Source organism: Benincasa hispida, chromosome 1 (assembly GCF_027475165.1).
Source record: "Benincasa hispida cultivar pf3 chromosome 1, pf3_genome.v1.1, whole genome shotgun sequence".
Taxonomy (NCBI): domain Eukaryota; kingdom Viridiplantae; phylum Streptophyta; class Magnoliopsida; order Cucurbitales; family Cucurbitaceae; genus Benincasa; species Benincasa hispida.
In genome coordinates this window covers 62,055,330-62,061,131 of record NC_143478.1, presented here as the reverse complement: position 1 = coordinate 62,061,131, position 5,802 = coordinate 62,055,330, and positions in this window count along the sequence as shown.

The window sequence follows — 5,802 nt, the reverse complement described above, 5'->3', positions numbered from 1 at the left end:
TTATTAATTTAAATTCAAAATAGATTACCAATTATTTTGTTACTGTTGAATGAGAAATTTCGACGAATCATGAGTAGCCACATCATCAATGAAAGTCCGAGGTATTGAAAAAATCATAAGTTGGATTGGACCGAGTAATTAAAGTCGCTCGGGCCTAACCCAATCAAACCCATGGTGCAATTTTGGGTTAAATTAAAGATTAAGTTCAAGCCCAGTATTTCAGTCTAACAACAAATGAGCCCAAGCCCAACTTTAGCCCAAACTCAATATGGGCCCAATAAAGTAATTAGGCCCAAGCCCATCTAAGGCCCATGAGAAACTTTATAAATAGAGGCCTTATTCTTCATTTAGGGGAGGTTGGAAGAATTAAAGGCCAAAGCTCTCTGAAGATCTAAAGAACACAACTCCTTCAAAACTCTAAACATCAAGAGATATACTAAAGCTTTAAAGATCAGAAGACACATCAAAGCTGTGAAGATCAGAAAACATATCAAAGCTCTGAAGATCAAAAGACATACTAAAGCTCTGAACATCAGAAGACATATTAAAGTTCTACAGATTTAAGCTCCCAAAATTCAAGTACTGAAGCTCCTAATTCTTGAAAACCAACACTCTCAAGCTCTCAAGTGCTGAAGACTGAAGCTTCTCAAAGTTTCGAAGACTAAAACACTCAAATTCTAAAGAACTGAAGATCTAAACTATTTGAAGGTTTGAAGATTAGAAGACTTCAACAAACTGACGGTATCTTCACAACCTTCAAGCTAAAAATTCAATCTCCTCAAACCCAAGGAAAAGCTCACAAGGCAATCCAAAATGATCAACAAGCCCAAAGACTATTCCAAGGGAGTCAGAAATTCTACATTCCAAAAGGTCTAGAGAGAATTCTCCCAACAACTAGAAGACTCTCTGACTCCTGAAGCTGACCACACCTGAAAACTGAAGTCCTTTAAAGCCTCTATGAAGATCATCAAGCCCAAAGGCCAATCATCCAAGAAGATCAACAAGCCCGAAGACCGATCATCACAGAAGATCAACAAGTCCCAAGGCCGATCATCCAAGAAGATCAACAAGTCCAAAGGCCAATCATCCAAGAAGATCAACAAGCCCAAAGGCCAATCATCCAAGAAGATCAACCAGCTTAAAGATTAAAGTTTATTTTGAAAGCTTCAAAGAATTATTATATTAGAGGTTGTATTTGCTACACTAAAATTAATACAAATACAAAAGTTCAAATTCCACGAATTAAGTTTCTCCAAAAACCCTATACGAACAAATTGGCACGCCTAAGACCTCTCTACCTCTCATCTCTCTCTCGTCATCCAAATCAATAAATCTACATATGGCACTAAAGAAAGTTGCATCCAAAGCTATCGTTGCAAGAGACAGTTACATAAGCTCTGTCATCATGGAGAAAATCTGGGAACAGTTGATGGAATCTCCTAAAGGCGGGATCGTCATTAGAGAAAATCCATTGTTCAACAACTATGCTTCTGATAGTCATCCATCATATAAAGAATCGCACTTTGATGTAGTGTTTGTCATGGTGACTGATGTAGCAGTTGAGTCGGCCATGGCAGAGATGGAGGGAAAGATGAATTTCCTAATGAAAGCTGTAGAAGAGCAAGATTATGAAATTGCTGCTTTAAGAGATCAAATATAGGCTCGGGAAACTACTGAGTCAAGTCAATCTTCAGCTACAAAAGCCAATGACAAAGGAAAGACTGTCTTGCAGGAAGACCAGCCGCCATAATCTACCTCTATTGCCACCCTGTCAGTTCAACAGCTGTAGGATATGATTACAAACTCCATAAGGGCTCAGTATGAAGGACCATCGCAATCTTCCTTTATGTACTTCAAGTCGTACACCAAGAGAATCGACAATCTGAGAATGCCAACTGGGTACCAACCTCCAAAGTTCCAGCAGTTTGAGAAAAGGGCAATCCAAAATAACATGTTGCTCACTTCATTGAAACTTGCAAACAAAATTTGATAGAAGACACAATGAGGGCAAGAAGTGTCATCCAACTCTTAAAGAGGCACAATTCGTCCAACTCTTAAAGAAAGACGGGAGAAGGTTTATCCATTCCCTGATTTTGATGTTGCCGACATGTTAGAGCAATTATTAGATAAACAACTTATTCAACTGCCATAACCCAAGCGACCAGAACAAACAGAAAAAGTAGATGATCAACTACTGCTAGTATCATTGAGTTGTTAGTCACCCAGTTGAAAGGTGCTTTGTGCTAAAGGAGTTGATTCTAAAGTTGGCTCGTGAAAAGAAGATTGAGCTAGATTTGGATGAAGTAGCTCAGACAAATCACGCTACAGTAGCGACGACTTCAAGTGTTCCAATACAATTTGTGTCCCATGATAAAAAAGAAAGCATGATCCAGTTGGGAACATTCAAGCCTATAGTTGTTCCGTTCCAACAAGAGATTTAGACGACAGACTCCGAGAAGAAAGATGAGTCTGTTAAAGATAATGACAAAGGGTGGATCCTCGTGACTCGTCGAAAGAGAAGACAACCAAATTCCACCCAAAAATATTTGTGCTCTTATCGAAGCTTTAGAGGAAGGAACCAAACTCATAGAAATAAAGGCAAAAAAATGGCATGGAAGCCTAAGCCTGCTAAGGAAGAAGACAAGGACTTCCCTCAACTTCGACAGCAGTAACTTTGGCAGAATTTCTCACAAGAAACTTCCTCGATAATCATCAAGAGGAAGTATCAGAAGTTATTGCATGTCACAATGTCAGCATGGCGGAAGTCGACAACAATCATATAACTACTAAAGAAGTCGACAACTCAAAATAAATAGATCAAAGAGTTTCTGTCTTCGATCGTATCAAGCCTTCAACTACTCGATCTTTAGTCTTCCAAAGTTACTGAAGATCTTGAAGGAAAAAATATGGCAAAGAAAGATCAACCTTCAACATTTGCTTTTGATCGTCTTAAGATGAAAAGTGATCAACATAAAAGAAAGATGAAAACCTTGAAGATAAGACTATTTCATTAAGAAAATAATGACAAAAAGATTCACAGACATATCCCTTCACGCATGAAGAGAAAGTTGTCTGTTGATATAAATACAAAAAGTTCCTTAATGGTAAAGACAAAACTCATCATATTGATAAATCCTAAAATGAAAAGGATGATCAAAGCCATGATAAAATAACAACTTCTGAAGTTTAAATATAGAAGCTCCTTATCGGAAGAGTCTAAATTGCATGGTGCTCCTGGCTCGCATGAGCTTAAAAGGTGAACAGCAAAATAAAAATAAATAAATAAAAGTTGAACTACGTTATGACTTGATCCCTGTCATTATAAAGGATACGTAAGCAGTTTGAAAGAAACTTCAAGTTCAGTCCAATAAAAAAAAAACTTGAACTACGTTATGATTTGAACCCTTTCTTTAAGAGTACGTTGGCGACTTAAAGAAATTTAAGTTTAGTTCGTAAAAAAAAAAATAATAATAAAAAAAAAGTACCACATCCACCAAAGTATGACACTCCAGGATTGATGTTGATCATCCCCATTAAAGAATGATATCCCAAATTGAATATGTTCATCCCTATTGGGGGCAACATAACAAATTGAAGATGTTCATCCTCTTAAGGAGCTAACATAGTAAATTAAAAACACATACTTGGAATGGTGCTTCGCTTCCTCTTCGAAGTCAAGTTCGAAGGCTTCACCGCTTCCTCTTTGAAGTCAAATTTGGATGTTTCTTTTCTTCCTCTTCGAAGTTCAAGTTTGGTGCAACTTCCCTACTTCCCTAAAAAAATATTATTCCCTACAACTTCGTTCCTTCTCTAAAAGTTGTTGCAGCTTTTCCTCCTCTTCAAAGAAGTTGGCACTGCTATTTTTTTCATCTCCAAGTTCGAGGATCAGATTGCTGCTTTGATGGTCACACCGATATTTCTCCATCTCTAAATTTGATGGTCACCCTGTTGCTTCCCCGTCTCCAAGTTTGAGGGTTGCACTATTGCTTCTACAACTCTATTTTGATAGTTGCATTGATGCCTTTCCATCTCCAAATTCGATGGTTGCATTGTTGCTTCTCCATCTCTAAGTTCAAGGGTTAAATTGCAGGCCCCTCCATGTTCAAGTTCAAAGGCTTCGTCGATGTTCCTCCATCTTCAAGTTTAGATATTTTGTCGATTTCCTTCCATCTTCAAGTTCAGAGGCTTCTTTGATGCCCATTTACCAATTCGAAGGCTTCATTGATGCTCCTCCATCTTCAAGTGCAGAGGCTCCATCAATGCTTCTCCATCTTCAAGTTTAGAGGTTTCATGATGCTCCATCTTCATGCTCAATTTTGGAGGCTTTACAATGTCATCTTCATGCTCAAAGTCGCAAAGTCAAGCCTATTGCCAAAGATTCATTGGTGCTTCATCAAACTCAAATGTGGAGCATTCGCTGATGCTTTGTCAAACTTTTGTGAAGGATTCGTCGATACTTCAAGCTCAAGTACAGAGGATTCATTGATGCTTCTTCAAGCTCAAATGCGGAGGATTTGTCGATATTTCAAACTTAAATGCGAACAATTCGCCGATACTTCAAGCTCAAGTGCAAAGGAATGGTCGATGCTTTGTCAAGCTCAAATGTCGATGATTCAGCGGTGCTTCATCAAACTCAAATACGAAGCATTCGCCGATGTTTCGTCAAACTCAAATGTGGAGAATTTTTCGATGCTTTGTTAAACTCAAACGCGAAGGTCTCATCGATGCTTCTCTATCTTTAAGTTCAGAGGCTCCGTCGATGCTTCTCTATCTTCAAGTTCAAGATCGACGTATATGGCCCGCTTCTATCTTCAAGTTCAAGATTGGTGTGCATGGCTCTGCTTCCATCTTCAAGTTCAATACCAGTGTGCATGGCTCTGCTTCCATCTTCAAGTTTAAGATTGGTATGCATGGCTCCGCTCCATCTTCAAGTTCATGGTCGATGTGCATGGCTCGGTTCCATCTTCAATGTCTCCGTCTACAAAGTTATGACGTAGCTTCGCTTCATCTCCAATTTCTAGCAAGACTCGCTTCATCTCCAAAGTTTGTTGTGGCCCGCTTCATCTCCAAAGTCTAGCAGGAATCGCTTCATCTCCCAAGGTTGGCATGGCTCGCTTAATCTCCCAAGTCTTGTGTGGCTCCGCTTCATCTTCACAATTCATGTCGGTGTAGCTTTGCTGCAAAAAGGGGATGGTTATGAAGAAGGGCATTACTGCAAAAAAGAAAACGAAACAGAAAAGATCAAAAGAAAGAAGAAATTGGAAATGGAAATGGAAAAAGAAAAGAAAAGAAAAGAAAGAAAGAAAGAAAAAAAAATGAAAGAAAAAAAAAAGGAAGGGAAATTGAAACTAAAAAAGTAGGAAAAAAACGGTGAATAAAATGAGAAGAAAGAAAGAAAGAAAAGATTAAAAAAGAAAAAAAGAAAAAAAAGAAAGAAAACGTTGGAAGAAAAGATAAATTTTGGTCATATTCCAAATTTTCCAAATTCAAGTTATCCAAACTAGAGTTTTTATCTTCAATCAAAATAAATTATGAATAAGAAAAGAAATCTCAATTGATTTTTTATTAAAATTTGGGCATATCCCAAAATCGAATTGGAGTGAAATCTCAAATTAAAATTTGGCCATATTCCAAATTTATATTTATACCAAATTCAAGTTAAACTTATGTACTAAATTCATAGCTTGACTGACACATCAATTGAGGTCAAATTCAAGCACAGATATATTTGGATTTTATTCCAACTTTATATTTTTCGAGATTCATCCACCCATATAATTGCATAAATCTCGAAAAGGGGAA